Source organism: Meriones unguiculatus, chromosome 11 (assembly GCF_030254825.1).
Source record: "Meriones unguiculatus strain TT.TT164.6M chromosome 11, Bangor_MerUng_6.1, whole genome shotgun sequence".
Classification (NCBI taxonomy): domain Eukaryota; kingdom Metazoa; phylum Chordata; class Mammalia; order Rodentia; family Muridae; genus Meriones; species Meriones unguiculatus.
The window spans coordinates 70,967,364-70,986,480 of NC_083359.1; the positions used below are offsets into that span (position 1 = coordinate 70,967,364).

Sequence of the window (19,117 nt, forward strand, 5' to 3'; positions counted from 1 at the left end):
AGGTGATCAAAGAGCAGGCCAATCAGATTATGTCAGAGGCAATCCCTCTTCTCATTACTATGTAACCCACATGGACACTAACTTCCATGGGCTACATCTGTGCAGGGGTTCTAGGTTATCTCCATGCATGGTACTCGTTTGGAGTATGAGTCTCTGGGAGGACCCCTGTGTTCAAATTTTCTGGTTCTGTTGCTCTCCTTGTGGAATTCCAGTCCTCTCTAGATCTTACTATTTCCCACTTCTTACATAAGATTCCATGAACTCTGCCCAACAGTTGGCCATAAGTCACAGCATCTGCTTTGATAGTCTGCAGGGCAGAGCCTTTCAGAACCTCTGTGGCAGGTTTCTAACTTGTTTCCTGTTTTCTTCTTCTTCTGGTGTCCATCCTCTTTGCCTTTTGGGATGGGGATTGAGTGTTTTAGTCAGGGTCCTCTCTCTTGATTAGTTTCTATGGATGTACATATTTTAGTAGGTTTATCCTATGTTATATGATATATGAGTGAGTATATACCATGTGTGTCTTTCTGCTTCTGGGGAAGCTCACTCAGGATGATCTTTTCCAGGTCCCACCATTTACCTGTAAATTTCATGATTTCCTTATTTTTCATTGCAGAGTAATACTAAATTGTGTAGATGCAGCACAATTTCTGCATCCATTTTTCAGTTGAGGAGCATCTGGACTGTTTCCAGCTTCTTCTTATTACAAATAAGCTGCTACAAACATGGTTAAGCAAATGCCCTTATTGTGTACCTGAGTGTCTTTTGGATATATGCCTACAAGTGGTATGGCTGGATCTTGAGGAAGCGTTATTCCTAGTTGTCTGAGAAAGCACCAGATTGATTTTCAGAGTAGTTGTACAAGTTTACATCCCCACCAGCACTGGGGGAGGGTTCCCCTTTCTCCACAATCTCTCCAGCATGTGTTGTCACTTGAGTTTTTCATCTTGGCCATTCTGATGGGTGTAAGGTGAAATCTCAGGGTCGTTTTGATTTGCATTTCCCTAATGGCTAATGACTTTGAGCATTTCTTTAAGTGTTTCACTGCCATTAGATATTCCTCTACAGAGAGTTCTCTATTTATCTCTGTTTCCCATTTTTTCAATTGGATTACTTGGTTTGCTGCTTTTCAGCTTCTTTGTATATACTGGATATTCGCCCTCTGTCAGATAAAGGGCTGGTGAAGATCCTTTCCCAGTCTGTAGGCTGTCGTTTTGTTCTAAGAATAGTGTCTTTTGCTTTACAGAAGCTTTTCAGTTTCATGAGGTCCCATTTATTGATTGTTGCTCTTAGAGCCTGTGCTGTTGGTGTTCTGTTCAGGAAGTTTTCTCCTGTACCAATGAGTTCTAGGGTTTTCCCCACTTTTTCTTCTAACCAATTTAATGTGTCTGGTTTTATGTTGAGGTCTTTGATCCACTTGGACTTTAGTTTTGTGCAGGGTGATAAGTATGGATCTATTTGCATTTTTCTACATGTAGACATCTGGATAGACCAGGACCATTTGTTGAAGATGCTATCTTTTTTTCCATTGTATGGTTTTGGCAACTTGCATCCACTATGAACAAGTAGGCTTCATCCCAGGTATGCAGATGTGGTTCAATATAAGTAAATCCATCAATGTGACCCACCATATTAACAAACTGAAAGAAAATAAAAACACACATGACAATCTTCTTAAATGCTGAAAGCAGCGCTAAGAGGAAAGTTCATAGCACTAAGTGCCTTCAAGAAGAAATTCAAGACAGCTCATTCAAACAACTTCATGCCTCACTTAAACAAACCTAGAAAAAGAAGAAGCAGACACACCAAGAAGGAGTAGATGACTGGAAATAATCAAACTCAGGGCTGAAATCAATCAATTAGAAAAAAATAAAACAATTCAAAGAATCAATGAAACCAAGAGCTGGTTCTTTGAGAAAATTAACAAGATAGACAAACCCTTAGCCAAGCTAACTAAAAGGCATAGAGACACCATCCAAATCAACAAAATCAAAAATGAAAAAGGGGACATAACTACAGACACTGAAGATATCCAAACAATCATTAAGACTTACTTCAAAAGGCTATATGCCACAAAATTTGAAAATCTAAATGAAATGGACAATTTTCTTGATCTATTCTACTTACCAAAGCTGAATCAGGACCAGGTAAATCAATTAAATAGTCCTATATCCCCTAAGGAAATAGAAGCTGTCATCAAAAGTCTCCCGTCCAAAAAAAAAAAAAAAAAAAAAAAAAGCCCAGGACCAGATGGTTTCAGCGCAGAATTCTACCAGACCTTCAAAGAAGAGTTAACTCCATTACTCTTCAAACTATTCCACAAAATAGAAATAGAAGGAACACTACCAACCTCATTCTATGAAGCTACAGTCACCTTGGTACCTAAACATCACAAATACTCAACAAAGAAAGAGAATTTCAGGCCAATCTCCCTTATGAACATTGATGCAAAAATACTCAAGAAAATACTTGCAAACCAAATGCAAGAACACATCAAAGATATCATCCATTGTGACCAAGTAGGCTTCATCCCAGGTATGAAGGGGTGGTTCAATATATGCAAATCCATCAATGTGATCCACCATATTAACAAACTGAAAGAAAAAAAAAACATGATAATCTCCCTAGATGCTGAAAAAGCATTTGACAAAATCCAACATCCATTCATGTGTAAAGTATTGGAGAGATCAGGGATACAAGGCACATATCTAAACATAGTAAAGGCAATATACAGCAAGCCTATAGCCAACATCAACCTAAACGGAGAGAAACTTAAATCAATCCCACTGAAATCAGAGACAAGACAAGGCTGCCCACTCTCTCCATATCTCTTCAACATAGTTCTGGAAGTCCTTGCTAGAGCAATAAGACAGTTGAAGGAGATCAAGGGGATACAAATTGGAAAGGAAGAAGTCAAATTATCACTATTTGCAGATGATATGATAGTATACATGAGTGACCCCCAAAACTACCAGGGTAATCCTACAGCTGATAAACACCTTCAAAAAAAATCAATAGCCCTCCTATATACAAAAGACAAAAGGGCCTAGAAAGAAATTACGAAAACAACACCCTTCACAATAGCCACAAATGACGTAAAGTACCTTGGTGTAATCCTAATCAAGTAACTCAAAGACTTGTATGAAAAGAATTTCAAGTCTCTGAAGAAAGAACTAGAAGAAGATATGAGAAGATGGAAAGATCTCCCATGCTCATGGCTTGGCAGGATTAACATAGTAAAAATGGCCATCTTACCAAAAGCAATCTACAGATTCAATGCAATTCCGATCAAATTGCCAACACAATTCTTTACAGACCTGGAAAGAAAAATTCTCAACTTCATATGGAACAAAAAGAAACCCAGAATTGCTAAAACAATCCTCTACAATAAAAGATCTTCAGGAGGTATCTCCATCCCTGATCTCAAGCTATACTATAGAGCAACAGTTATAAAAACTTCATGGTACTGGTATAGAAACAGAATGGTGAATCAATGGAACTGAACAGAAGACCCAGAAATAAACCCACACACTTATGGACACCTGATCTTTGACAAAGAGATCACTTTCAAACATGGCTGCTTCCTTTGACCAACTTTACCTTTATGGTTTGGGATTCAAGGTGCATATTAAGGGCCTGTCTGTATTCTAGTCTGAGGGATTAAAGTTGTGTGCTAAGGGTGTATCTGTATTACAGCCAGAGCAGTTGCTAAATAAAATTCCTATACAATTAAAGGCCATAGTTTAAGGTTCACTCTGTTCCACAGAGTGGAACATTTGATAAATTTGATTTATTACATTTGATAAATGTGATCAATCTTCAAGATAGTTTTGGTTTCCTAAAAATCCTTTGTGTTTATGTCAACAGTCTCTTCCTTGTGTCCCTAAAGTCCTGGCAAACCTAAGCCTTTTCCGTGGTTGTTTTCCTCTCTTCTGAAGATCAGATATTTGGAACTATGTAACTTAGAGCCTGTTGAGACTATCAGCTTTCACTTAGCAATGCACATTTGAAATTTCTACACATCAACTCCTAGGTCTTTTAACTTAGAGTTAAACAACATTCAACGGCATGAATACATCATAGCTGGTCCAAGCATTCACTTACTGAAATACATCTACCATCTACCTTTCAATAAATATAGGTGAAATTGTAAAAAAAAAAAAAGTATGCAAACTATGTATTGAAAATCATGTTAATTTCAAATAGATAAATAAATGCAAACTAAATTGCTAAATTGTGTGTTGAAACACATTTAGATTTATTAGAATGTGCCTTTCCAAGGGCATGTGTCTTCCAAGGAGTCTGCTATTTTTCATTTGCATCAGCAACAGATGACTTTTACTGTTCTTTCACAACTCACCAAAAAGTGATCGTTTTTTTTCAGTTTTGTTTTATTTTTGGAGTTAGTCATCTTAATAATTTTGTAACATTGCAGGAACGTCTTAATGTTTTAACTTGCAAAGTTTGGACAAGATATGACTTGATTGTCTTTCTTCATGCTTTTGCTATTGTAATTTTGGTGATGTGCCTGTTCGTATTTTTTTGCCCTTTTTATGAATTAAGCCCTCCCCCCTTAGCTGAGTTTTTAAAGTTTTTCAGTTATTTCAGATATAAGATCTCCCGTGCTCATGGATTGGTAGGATTAACATTGTGAAAATGGCCATACTGCCAAAAGCAATCTACAGATTCAATGCAATTCCCATCAAAATACCAACTCAATTCTTTACAGACCTTGAAAAAAAGATTCTCAGCTTCATATGGAGAAACAAAAAACCCAGAATCTCCAAAACGATCCTGTACAACAACAGATCATCTGGAGGTATCTCCATTCCTGATCTCAAGCTGTACTACAGGGCAACAGTAATAAAAACTGCATGGTATTGGCATAGAAACAGAAAGGAGGATCAATGGAACCGCATAGAAGACCCAGAAATAAATCCACACACCTATGAATACTCGATATTTGACAAAGAAGCCAAATCCATTCAATGGAAAAGACAGCATCTTCAACAATTGGTGCTGGTCCAACTGGATGTCTACATGCAGAAAAATGAAAATAGATCCATATTTATCACCCTGCACAAAACTAAAGTCAAAGTGGATCAAAGACCTCAACATAAAACCAAATACCCTAAATCAATTGGAAAAAAAAGTGGGGAACAGCCTAGAACTCATTGGCACAGGAGACAACTTCTTGAACAGAACACCAACAGCACAGGCTCTAAGAACAACAATCAATAAATGGGACCTCATGAAACTGAAAAGTTTCTGTAAAGCAAAGGATACCATCATCAAAACAAAACGACTGCCTACAGATTGGGAAAGAATCTTCACTAACCCTTTATCTGACAGAGGACTAATATCCAGTATATACAAAGAACTAAAGAAGCTGAAAAGCAGCAAACCAAGTAATCCAATTAAAAAATGGGGAACAGAGCTAAACAGAGAATTCTCGACAGAGGAATATCGAATGGCAGAAAAACACTTAAAGAAATGCTCATCCTCATTAGCCATCAGGGAAATGCAAATCAAAACGACCCTGAGATATCACCTTACACCCATCAGAATGGCCAAGATGAAAAACTCAAGCGATAACACATGCTGGAGAGGTTGTGGAGAAAGGGGAACCCTCCTCCACTGCTGGTGGGAATGTAAACTGGTACAACCACTCTGGAAAGCTATCTGGCGCTTTCTAAGACAAATAGGAATAGTACTTCCTCCAGACCCAGCTATACCACTGCTAGGTATATACCCAAAGTTTGTTCAAGTACACAAAAAGGACACTTGCTCAACCATGTTTAAAGCAGCTCTATTTGTAATAGCCAGAACCTGGAAACAACCCAGATGTCCATCAACAGTGGAATGGGTACAGAAATTGTGGTATTTTTATACAATGGAATACTACTCAGCAATCAAAAAGGAGGAAATCATGAAATTTGCAGGCAAATGGTGGGATCTAGAAAAGATCATATCCCAGAAGGAGAAAGACAAACATGGGATATACTCACTTATATAGACCTATAAGATATGATAAACATAATGAAATCTATACACCTAAAAACGATAATCAATTGAGCGGACATGGGGTAAGATGATCAATCCTCATTTAGAAAGATAGATGGGATGTGCATTGAACGTATGACAGGAGTCTACTGAGCACATCTGAAAGACTCTAACTAGCAGTGTTTTCAAAGCAGATACAAAGACTCATAACCAAACCTTTGGCAGAGTACAGGGAATCATATGAAAGAAGGGGAGTTAGTCTGATGGGGAAAGGATAGGACCAAATATATCTGGGCACAGGGTCTTTTCTGAGACTGACATTCAACCAAGGACCATGTATGGATATAACCTAGAACCTCCACTCAGATGTAGCCTGTGGTAGCTCAGTAACCAATTGGTTTCCCAAAGTGAGGGGAACAGCGACTATTTCTAACAGGAACCCAATGACTGGCTCTTTGGTCTCCCACCCCCGAAGGGAGGAGCAGTCCTGTTAGGCCACAGAGGAGGGCTTTGCAGCCAGTCCTGAAGATACCTGATAAAACAGGATCAGATGAATGGGGAGGAGGTCCCCCCCATCAGTGGACTTGGAAAGGGGCACAGTGTAGATGAGGGAGGGAGGGAGGGACTGGGAGGTAATGAGGGATCAGGACACGGCTGGGATACAGAGTTAATAAAATGTAACTGATAAAAAAAAAAAAAGATCAGAAAGATGGAGAGGAGGACCTCCCCTATCAGTGCACTTGGGGAGGGGCATGCATGCAGGGGTGGGGGATGGTGGGACCGGGAGGGGAGGAAGGAGGAGCTTATGGGGGGATACAAAATGAATAAAGTGTAATTAATAAAAGTTAAATAAAAAATTTAAAAAAAGAAAACAAAAAATAAAATAAAATAAATCTTTACACATGCCTTGCTTACGTTTCTCCATGCCTATCATTTGGCTTTTTCTATCAATATTGTTTTCAACAGCAAGGGCATTTTAAAATATGTCCATTCTATATGATCCACTTTCAAGTATCAGGTTTGTTTGAGGTGTTAGAAACTCATCAGCTATCCCAGCAGTACTGAGATTTTTCCTGTGCCATGCCTTCTCTAAGCTTTGTTGTATGTATTTTACATCCAGATATTTATTTACTTCTAAGAGAAAGTATTAAGACATTTTGAAGCCCATGCATTTATATGTAAATTATGGTCTACATCCCAGCATCATTTATTTAAAACAACTTTCACACTCAGCCCAGGACATCAGGTAGGTTATCTGAAGATCATCACATCTCCCCAACCCTCCTCCAGATCCAACTCTCAGTCTCACCCTCAGCTCTGTAGCAGAACATCAGACCTGCTGTTGCGTCACCTCCCTCCTTGCCCCATTTTCAGCAGATCAAAAAGATCTTCCTCTACAACCTTCCTTTCCTCTCACTCATGGCTTTATTCCAGACCCTAACTCTAACATACTTGAAGTACCCTCAGGCCAGGAGAGCCAAGAAAACAAGTAGCCTATTTGCAGATCTTCAGCTCTTCTTCAAATCCAATATTCCATTCTCATTTTCAACTTTGTAGCAGACTCCCTGCTGTGGCTTCCTTTTACTTTCTGTCCCCATCTACAGAAAATCACACAGCACTTCTCTAAATTTCCTCCCCAATCATCTTGTTATACCAGTCTCTATCTCTAACAGTCGTTCGCTAACAGAAAAGCAAGTAGACAGGGAAGTAAGTCAGCTTCAGATCTTCATTCTTCTACCTCTCTGCCAAATCTAGTGCCAGAGTCTCATTGGCAGCTCTGCAGCAGTCTACACACTGCAGCCTCTTCTCACTCTCTGGCTTCATTCCCAGGGCACTATGTTGATGCTGGTAGAATACCCTCAGCTCCACCCCCAACCCTTAATTGGTAATTTTCTTGATACATATCACCAAAGTTAAATCAAGAGCATATAAGTGTTTTGTAATTTAAACAGACCCATAACCCCTATTGATACAGAAGCAGTAACAAAAAGTCTACCAACCAAAGAGTTGAAAAAAAGCCCAAGGACAGATAGTATTATCACACTGTCACAGAATTCTAAGAGACTTTTAAAGAAGAATTAACAACAATACTCCTCAAACTATTTCACAAAATAAAAAAGAGGAACATTGCCCAATTCGTTTTATGAAGCAACCACATAAAGAATAAAGACTGAACAAGAAACGAAAATTATGAACCAATTATTCTCCTGAAGATAAATGTAAATTCTCTCAATAAAATACTTGCAAACCCAACCCAAGAACATATCAAAAAGATTATCTATCATGATCAAATAGGCTTTATCACAGAGATGAAGGGATGGTTCAACATATGTAAATCAAAAGATGAAATCTACCATACAACAAATTGTAGGAAAAAGAAAAAACATATACACATATATGATCCTCTCACTGGATGTAATAAAAGGCCTTTGACAAAATTAAACTCCCCTTAATGATAAAAGTCCTAAAGAGGTTAGGGATTGAAGTTAGATACCTGAACATAACAAAAGCTGTTTCCAGAAAGCCTATAGTTAACATCAAATTAAATAGATAAAAACTCAAAGCAATTCTACTAAAATCAGAAACAAGAGAAGGGTTGTCCATTCGTTCTATACCTACTCAATGTAGTACTTTAAGTCTTAGCTGGATCAATAAAACAACTGAAGGAGATCAAGTGGATACAAGTTGGAAAAGGAAGAATTAAAAGTATCTTAATTTACAGAAAATATGATAATATACATAAGTGACCCAAAAAATTCCACGAGGAAAGACCTACAACTGACACTTGCATCAAAGTAGTTGGATACAAAATTAATTCACAAAAATCAGTAAATTTTCTGTAAATAAATGACAAGTGGACTGAGAAAGAAATCAGGGGAACACTTTCATAACACTCTCAAATAATATAAAATATTTTGGGGTAACTATAACTAAGGAAGTGAAAGATTTGATGATAAAAACAACTTTAAGATATTGCACATAGAAATTAAAGAAGTTACCAGAAAATGGAAAGATCTGCCATACTCATTGATCAGTAGGATTAATATAGTAAAAATAAATAAATAAATAAAAATGGCAAAAGCCATCTAAACAATCAATGCAATCCCCATCAAAATTCCAAAACAACTTTTACAGATCTTAAAAGAATAATCTTTACTTTCATATAGGAACACAAAAACCCATATTAGCTGAAGTAATCCTCATGGGGGAGGGGGATCAGGAAATCCTGTGGGAGGTTTCTCTATCCCTGATTTCAAGTGATACTACAGAAGTATAGTAATAAAAACAGCTTGGTATTGGCACAAAAAAAGACATGTTGGTCAACAGAATCAATTAAAGACCCAGACACAAATCTGCAAACCCAAAGACACTTGAATTGTGGCAAAGAAGCCAAAAATACTTACTGAAAAAAAAATTGCATCTTCAGCAAATGATGCTTGTTAGATTGGATGCTTCTATGTACAAAAATCCAAATAGATCCATATTTATCATCCTAAACAAAACCCAACTCCAACTGGAATGAAACAGTAACATAAAACCAGATAAACCTAACCTGATAGAAGAGAAAGTTTTGAATAACCTTGAATTCATTGCCACAGGAAAAGACTTTACAATAGTACACATCATATGCACTAAGATCAACAACTATCAATTATCATGGAACTGAGAAGCACCTACATGGCAAAGGACTCTGTCATTTGGACAAAAGAGCATCCTACCAAATGGGAAAAGATTTGCTGTTTTAGAATGGATGCTGAAACAGAATCTAACATTCTGCTGCATCCAAGAAACACACCTCTGCAACAAAGACAACACTACCTCAGAGTAAAGGGCTGGAAAAATGTCTTTTAAGCAAATGGACCCAGAAAACAAGGTGGGGTAGCTATCCTAATATCTAATAAAATAGACTTCCAACAAAAATTAATCAAAAAAGATCGAGAGGGGTACTACATTCTCATCAAAGGAAAAATCCAACAAGAGGACATCACGATTCTGAATATTTATGCCCCAAATACAAAAGCATCTACATTCATAATGGAAACATTATTAAAACTCAAATCACACATCGATCCCAACACCTTAATAGTGGGAGACTTCAACGCCTAACTTTCATCAAGGGACAGATCATCCAGACAGAAACCTAATAAAGAAATAAAGGCACTTACAGGGGTCCTAAATCAAATGGACCTAATAGATGTCTACAGAACTTTCCACCCAAACTCAAAAGAGTATACCTTCTTTTCAGCACCTCGTGGAACCTTCTCCAAAATAGACCATATAGTTGGTCACAAAGCAAGCCTCAACACATAGAAGAGGACTGAAATAATCCCCTGCATTCTATCTGACCACTATGGACTAAAGCCGTACCTTAACATCAATGGAATTAGAAAAAAGCCTACAAACACATGAAAACTGAACAACTTGCTGCTCAATGACAGCTGGATTAAGGAAGAAATAAAGAAAGAAAAGACTTCCTAGAATTCAATGAAAATGAAGGTACAACATACCCTAATTTATGGGACACATTGAAAGCAGAGCTCAAAGGAAAATTCATAGCACTAAGAGCCTTTAAGAAGAAATTTGTGGTATCACATACCAGCAACTTAATGGCCCAATTGAAAGCCCTAGAAAAAAAAAAAAAAAAAGAAGCGAATACACCCAAGAGGAGCAGATGGCTGGAAATACTCAAACTCAGGGCTGAAATCAATCGATCGGAAACAAATAAAACTATTCAAAGAATCAATGAAACCAAGAGCTGGTCCTTTGAGAAAATCAACAAGATAGACAAACCTTTAGCCAAACTAACTAAAAGGCAGAGAGAAACTATCCAAATCAGCAAAATCAGAAATGAAAAGGGGGACATAACTACAGACAGTAAGGAAATCCAAACAATCATTAGGTCATACTACAAAAGCCTATATGCCACAAAATTCGAAAATCTAAAAAAAAATGGACAATTTTCTAGATAGAATCCATCTACCACTGATGGGGGGGACCTCCTCCCCCCATTCATCTGATGCTGTTTTATCAGGTTTCTTCAGGACTGGCTGCAAAGTCCTCCTCTGTGGCCTAACAGGACTGCTCCTCTCTTGGGGGGTGGGGAGGTAGTGGACTCTGAAAGGGTCAGGGTGGAGATGAGGGAGGGAGGGTGGGATTGGGAGGGAATGAGGGAGCAGGATACAGCTGGGATATAAAGTTAATAAAATGTAACTGATAAGAAAAAAATAAAATTAAAAAAATAAAAAATGTAACTAATAAGAAAAAGAATAAAATTAAAAATAAAAAAAAGAATTACAAAAAAAAAAAAGAATCCATCTACCAAAATTAAGTCAAGATCAGGTAGAAAGATTGAATAGTCCTATATCCCCCAAGGAAATAGAAGCAGTCATCAACAGTCTCCTTTCCAAAAAAAGCCCTGGGCCAGATGGATTCAGTGCAGAATTCAACCAGACCTTCAAAGAAATGCTAACTCAAATTCTCTCCAAAATATTCCACAAAATAGAAACAGAAGGAATGTTACCAAATTCATTCTATGAAGCTACAGTCACCTTGGTACCTAAACCACACAATGACCCAACAAAAAAAGAGAACTTCAGACCTATATCTCTTATGAACATTGATGCAAAAATATTCAATAAAATCCTTGCAAACCAAATCCAAGGACACATCAAAGATATTATCCACCATGACCACGTAGGCTTCATCCCAGGCATGCAAGTGTGGTTTAACATATGGAAAGCCATCAATGTAATCTACCACATAAACAAACTGAAGGAGAAAAACCACATGATCATCTCCTTAGATGCTGAAAAAGCATTTGACAGAGTCCAACACCCATTCATGTGTAAAGTCTTGGAGAGATCAGGGATACAAGGCACATACCTAAACATAGTAAAGGCAATATACAGCAAGCCTATAGCCAACATCAAACTAAATGGAGAGAAACTTAAATCAATACCACTGAAATCAGGGACAAGACAAGGCTGCCCACTCTCTCTATATCTCTTGAAGATAGTACTTGAAGTCCTAGCTAAAACAGTAAGACAACTAAAGGATATCAAGGGGATAGAAATTGGAAAGGAAGAGGTCAAAGTGTCACTATTCGCAGATGATATGATAGTATACATGAGTGACCCCAAAATTTCAACCAGAGAACTCTTTAGCTGATAAACATCTGCAGCAAAATGACAGGATACAAAATTATTTCAAAAAAGTCAGAAGCCCTCCTATATACCAAAGACAAAAGGGCCGAGAAAGAAATCAGGGAAACAACATCCTTCACAATAGCCATTAATAACATAAAGTACCTTGGGATGACTCTAACCGAGGAGGTGCAAGACCTGTTTGAAAAAATCTTTAAGTCTCTGAAGAAAGAAATTGAAGAAGATATCAGAAGATTGAAAGATCTCCCATGCTCATGGATTGATAGGATTAACATTGTGAAAATGGCCATCCTGCCTAAAGCAATCTACAGATTCAATGAAATTCCCATCAAAATACCAACTCAGTTCTTTATAGACCTTGAAAAAAAGATTCTCAGCTTCATATTGAGAAACAAAAAACCCAGAATTTCCAAAACGATCTTGTACAACAACAGTTCATCTGGAGGTATCTCTATCCCCCATATCAAGCTGTACTACAAAGCAATAATAATAAAAACTTCATGGTATTGGCATAAAAAAAGAAAGGAGGAACAATGAAACTGAATAGAAGACCCAGAAATAAACCCAACACATATGAATACTTGATAGTTGACAAAAAAGCCAAAACCATTCAATGGAAAAAAGACACCATCTTCAACAAATGGTGCTGGTCCAACTGGATGTCTACATGCAGAAAAATGAAAATAGATCCATATATATCACCCTTCACAAAACTAAAATCCAGGTGGATCAAACACCTCAGCATAAAACCAGATACTCTAAAGCTGTTAGAAGAAAAAGTGGGGAACAGCCTAGTACTCATTGGCACAGGAGACAACTTCCTGAACAGAACACCAACAGCACAGGCTCTAAGAGCAACAATCAATAAATGGGACCTCATGAAACTGAAAAGCTTCTGTAAAGCAAAAGACACTGTCCTTAGAACAAAACGACAGCCTACAGACTGGGAAAGGATCCTCACCAACCCTGTATTTGACAGAGGGCTGATATCCAGCATATATAAAAACTAAAGAAGTTAAAAAGCAATAAATCAAGTAATCCAATTTAAAAATGGGTTACGGAGCTAAACAGAGAATTCTCTGTAGAGGAATATAGAATGGTAGAAAAAGACTTAAAGAAATGCTCAACATCCTTAGCCATCAGGGAGATACAAATCAAAACGACCATGAGATTTCACCTTACACCCATCAGAATGGCTAAGATCAATAACTCTAAGTGACAACACATGATGGAGAGGTTGTGGAGAAAGGAGAACCCTCCTCCATTGCTGGTGGGAATGCAGACTTGTACAAACACTTTGGAGATCAATCTAGTGCTTTTCAGACAATTAGGAATAGGGCTCCCTCAAGTTCCAGCTATACCACTCCTAGGTATATACCCAAAATTTGCTCAAGTACACAATAAGGACATTTGCTCAGCCATGTTTGTAGCAGCTTTATTCGTAATATCCAGAACCTGGAAACAACATAGATGACCCTTAACGGAGGAATGAATACAGAAATTTCGGTATTTTTACACAGTGGAATACTACTCAGCAATCAAAAATGAGGAAATCATGGAATTTGCAGGCAAATTCTGAGATCATTCAAAGATCATTCTGAGTGAGGAATCCCAGGAGAAAGACACACATGGTATATACTTACTCATATAGTCCTATAAAATATGATAAACATAATGAAATCTATACACCTAAAGAAGATAAACAAGAAAGAGCACCCGGGGTAAGATGATCAATCCTCACTTAGAAAGACAAATGGGAGGTGCATTGGACTTAGGAGAAAATAAGTAACAGGACAGGAGCCTACTGCAGAGGACCTCTGAAAGACCCTACTTAGCAGTGTATTAAAGCAGATACTAAGACTCATAACCAAACCCTCGGCAGAGTGCAGGGAATCATATGAAAAAAGGAGGAGTTCTTATGACATTGAAAGAATAGGAGCGCCACAAGGACCAAATATATATGGGCACAGGGGCCTTTTCTGAGACTGACACTTCACCAAGGACCACGTATGGATATAACTTAGAACCTCTGTTTGGATGAAGCCTGTGGTAGCTCAGTAACCAATTGGTTTCCCAAAGTAAGTGGAATAGGGACTATTTCTGACAGGAACTCAATGGCAGGTTCTTTGACCTCGCCACCCTTCAAGGGAGGAGCAGTCCTGCTAGGCCACAGAGGAGGACTTTGCAGCCAGTCCTGAAGGTACCTGATAAAACAGGGTCAGATGAAAGGGGAGGAGGTCCTCCCCAAGCAGTGGACTTGGAAAGGGGCAGGGAGGAGATGAGGGAGGGAGGGAGGTTTTGGGAGGGAATGAGGGAGTGGGATACAGTTGGGATACAGAGTTAATAAAATGTAACTAATAATAAAAATAAATAAATAAAAATATATATTTCTGCAAAAAAATAAAAAAGCATTACCTAAAAAAATGATTTGCTGTTTTGTTTTGTTTTTTTTTTGCCAACTCTGCATACAATAGAGGATTAATATTCAAAACACACAAAAAACTCAAAAAAAAGCTAAATGTCAATGAAACAAATAACTCTATTCAAAATAGGGGTACACATCTAAAAAGAAAAAAACTATGATGGTCTAACTGGATGTCTATAGGGAGAAGAATGCAAAAAGATTTTTATTTTCTCCCTGCACAAAATTCAAGTCCAAGTGGACATCAACATAAAACCAGATAAACTAAATCTAATAGAGAGAAAGTGGGGAGTAGCCTTGAACTCATCAGCACAGGAGCTGGTTCCTGAACAGAAGAGCAACTGCTCAGGCACTAAAATAACTGTCAATAAATGGGAACTCATGAAAGTCTAGAATTTAATGAACTAGAAAATTAAAATCATTATTGATTTTTAATAGTAGGCATCTCATAAATGGTCAGACTTCCTAAAAATTAGTTTCCCAGATTTTCTTCTAGAGAGAGAAAAAAATCATTCAAGTTGAATTTAATTTTAGGATTCATATAAGCCAAGTTATGGAATATAATTAGAAGTGAGATTCCAATAGAATTCTAATGGTGGGTATATATGTAAGCCAGGATGTCATCTTTGTATCTATCCTAATTCCTATATTTCTATATTCCTATATCCTATAATTCCTACATTTATACAAATATTAACAAATGATGATCAAGTGAATGAATGCAGGTAATTTTATGACTAACTTTTTTGTTTAATAAAATATGAAAATCCCAGAAAAAAAAATTGAAAACATTCTGCTAGGTAAAGGACTCTGTCAATAGGCCAAAACGCCAGCCTTCAGAATGGGAACAGACCTTCACCAATCTTACATCCGACAGAGGGCTAGTATCCAAAGTATGTAAAGGACTCAAGAATGTTGTGGAGGTTTTGGTTTATGATATGTACATATTTTTTTAATTCCAGGTGAGGGACATGGGACTGATTCAGACTGTCCACAGCAGCAGACTATTTACCTCATGTGGGCGCTGAGAGGTGCTCTTTGCCAGCTGCAGATAGTTTAAATTTGAGGACTCTGGAGAGGGAATAAATGGCAGAGAGAGAAGGGAGCTCCAAGAAAGAAGGTTGCTGATGCTATCCCAACTCCCCTGCTGCTCCTGGTTATTCTATACCCCTTCCTTATCTCCTCCTGCTCCCACCTGCCTTCTCTCTTATCCCCTATCCCATCCCCTAGTTCACTGGAAGGGGGTGTCCTCATCACCTACTATCTGAGCCTAGCCTGTCAAGTCTCTGCAGGACTGCATGGAACCTCCTCATTTGTGTGTTGCCCCACCAGGGGGGAGTGATCAAAGAGCAGGAAACTGAGTTCAGGTCAGAGACAGCTGCTCCCTTTAATAGAACCCAAGGAGAGATTGAGCTGCCTATGGACTACATCTGGGCAAGAGGTCTAGGTCCTCTCCCTTCATGGGCCTCAGAAAATTGGGGATAATGCTACCTCAAGAACCAGCTATACCTCTCCTGGGAATATACCTTAAAGATACTCCACAATACAATAAGGATATTTGCTTTACTATGTTCAAAGCAGCTTCATACATAATCTGGAAGCAACCTCGATGTCCCTCAATGGAGGAGTGGATAAAGAAATTGTGGTATTTCTACACAATGGAATACCACTCAGCAATTAAAAACAAGAAAATCATGAAAATTTCAGGCAAATGGATGGAACTAGAAAAGATCATCCTGAGTGATATACCCCAAAATCAGATAGACACACATATTATATTCTCACTTATAAGTGGCTATTAGCCATGTAATATAATATAAGCATACTAAAATATACAGAACTAAAGAAGCTAAACAAGAAGAAGGACCATAAGGAGGATGCTTAATTCTCATTCAGAAGGGCAAACAGGGTAAACACTAGTAGCAGCAGAAGAAAGGGAACAGGATGGGAGCTTATCACAGATGTCTTCTGAAAGAGTCTACCCAGCAGAGGATCAAATCAGATGCTGATACTGCTAATCTTTGGGCAGAGAGCAGGAAGTCTTATGGAAGAAGGGGGATAGAAGGACATGGAGGGGACAGGAGAGCCACAAGGAGACCAACAAAGTCAAAAAATCTGGGCCTGGGGGTACTGCAGAAACTGATGCTTCAACCAAGGGTGATTTTTACATTACACACATTTTGAGTGCCAGAGATATGGATCCAAGGCAACTTGAATTACCTGTAGTTCTGAGACACCAGTGCTGGCAGCTAACACAAGAGGGGAACATGAACTAATTTACTTCAAAGACTGTGACACGAGGCAGTGAGTAGTTTAATACCTACCTTACTGAATAGCATGGTAAAGACTAAGTGAGTATGGTATTGTTAGATAAAACAAAATTGACCTAGTACGTTAATACAAACTTCAATAAAATATTTGTGATATGTACATATAACAATGTGATTATAACAACAATGTGTTTTTGACTATTATAATAAACAATTTTTTAAAAATAAAATAAATTGGGAGGGGCAAGATGGCGGCGCCGGGAGGACTCTCATTCTGAGCAGCAGCATAGCAGGATCAGCACAGTGACCAGCAATCAGAACTCTCGGCCATAAAACACAGTCATTGTGTTTCCCAGGTGAGAGGATACCCCACCGTGGGGGATTCAATCAGCTTTTAACTCACCCAGCTAAAGAGTGAAGAGATCCCGGTTCCGCCAGACGCTTGGCTGCCGGCCGCCAGCCCCAGCCCCAGCACCAGCGCAGAGCCACAAGCCAGTGTCTCTGGTCACGATCCCAGACTGAACCTTGTGCACCACACTATCAGAGACTGGAATTTTCAGTCGAGAGATAACCCCAGGGTACAGGAAACGATTGGGACCGGCCTTAGGTCACCCAGACATCCCCTGGAAAAGACTCGGGCGGGTTCCACGGGCACCCCAGGAGCCAGCCCGGAGCCAGAGCCGGGGACCCAGGTTCCGGCACAGAGCCCTGCCTGCCTGCGCGCCTGATTCGCCGCCGGACATAGAAACAGCGGGTCTGATCTCAGAGCACTCAGCTCACCCCCAACCTGAAAAGGTCCCCGGAAAATTACCCATCTGAGAGAGGCACTCAGGCTCCCAAAAGCCGCAAAGGCAGACACAGGCAGTTTCTGCGCACCAGACAGCTGGCAGAGACTGAGCCTCCATCACACAGCTGTGCTCCAGGCACAGGCAGTTACTGCGGCCAGCCAGCTGGCGGACACTGAGCAGTGTGCACCAGGGCAAAAAAAAGACAATGGGAGTCCGTGTCTCCAGAGAATCCACGGGGAAGGAAGGAAACTACTGACCTAAATCACCCAATCCTTCCCTAGAAAAAGTCTAGCAGTCTAGTGGGCCGAGGAGCCAGCACTCAGCTGTGCTCCAGACACAGGCACAAACAGTTGAGGCGCGCCTGATGTCCAACTGAGTCACAGCAGCTGATCATTAAATTTACAACAAGAAACCCAGAAACAGGGCAGCTGCCCTCAGGACTTCCCTGGGTGAGAGGAGAACCCTCTCGACTAACAAAGACCACAGTTACCACTCAGGTCTATATCCCTGAGGTGAGCAACTCCTGAAAAAACACCAGCCATCCAGGGACTATACCCAAAAAGCTGAGAAGACATCCTTCAGGAAAAACCAGCTTTCTGCAAAGGGGATTCTCTCCACCACAGGATCCCCAGGAACCACCAGAAAATAACCCCAAACACCTAAGATAACACAATGGGTAGAGGCCAGCGTAAAAGCTCAAGCAACAAAAGACAGAGCAATATGGCATCTCCAGAACCCAGTTACACAGGGGCAAGTAGCCCTGGATACCCCACCATAACTGAAATCCAAGAAGATGACCTAACAAGTATGCTTATGAAGATGATAACAGAGGAAACAAATAAGATTCGTAAAGACATAGAGGAAGATAAATTCAAACAGAATATTGCCATCCGTAAAGAAATAGAGGAAGCTACAACCAAACAGTTTATGGCCTTTAGAAAGGAAATGCTTAAAACACTGAATGAAATGATAGAAACAGAGTTGAAGGAACTAAAAGAAAAACAGGAAAGTACAATCAGACAGGTGAAGGAAGTAAACAAAACAACTCAAGACCTGAAGATAGAATTGGAAAAATTAAAGAAAACACAAATGGAAGAAATAATGGAAAGGAAGAATCTAGGGAAGAAAACAGGAACTACAGAGATAAGCATAACCAACAGACTACAAGAGATGGAAGAAAGAATCTCAGGTGTAGAAGATACAATGGAAGAAATCGATGTATCTGTCAAAGAAAATGTTAAATCCGAAAAATTCCTGACACAGACCGTCCAAGAAATGCAAGACAATATGAAAAGACAAAACCTAAGAATAATAGGTATAGAGGAAAAAGAAGACTCCCTTCTCTAGGGCCCAGAAAATATTTTCAACAAAATCATTGAAGAAAATTTCCCCAAGCTAAAGGAGAGGCCAATTAGAATACATGAGGCCTACAGAACTCCCAACAAATTTGACCAGAAAAGAAAATCCTCCCGC

At 39.0% G+C, this 19,117-nt stretch overlaps 1 long non-coding RNA gene across 1 annotated transcript in view; it reads right to left on the minus strand.

Annotated features, from left to right (window-relative positions):
- The window catches only part of LOC132646486 (uncharacterized), a 104,780-nt gene extending 87,003 nt beyond the window's left edge, over positions 1-17,777 (minus strand). The window contains exon 1 of the long non-coding RNA XR_009584781.1: positions 17,668-17,777. This is a non-coding gene — a long non-coding RNA (uncharacterized LOC132646486). The remainder of the gene's footprint in view (positions 1-17,667) is intronic.
- Positions 17,778-19,117: the final 1,340 nt, after the last annotated feature.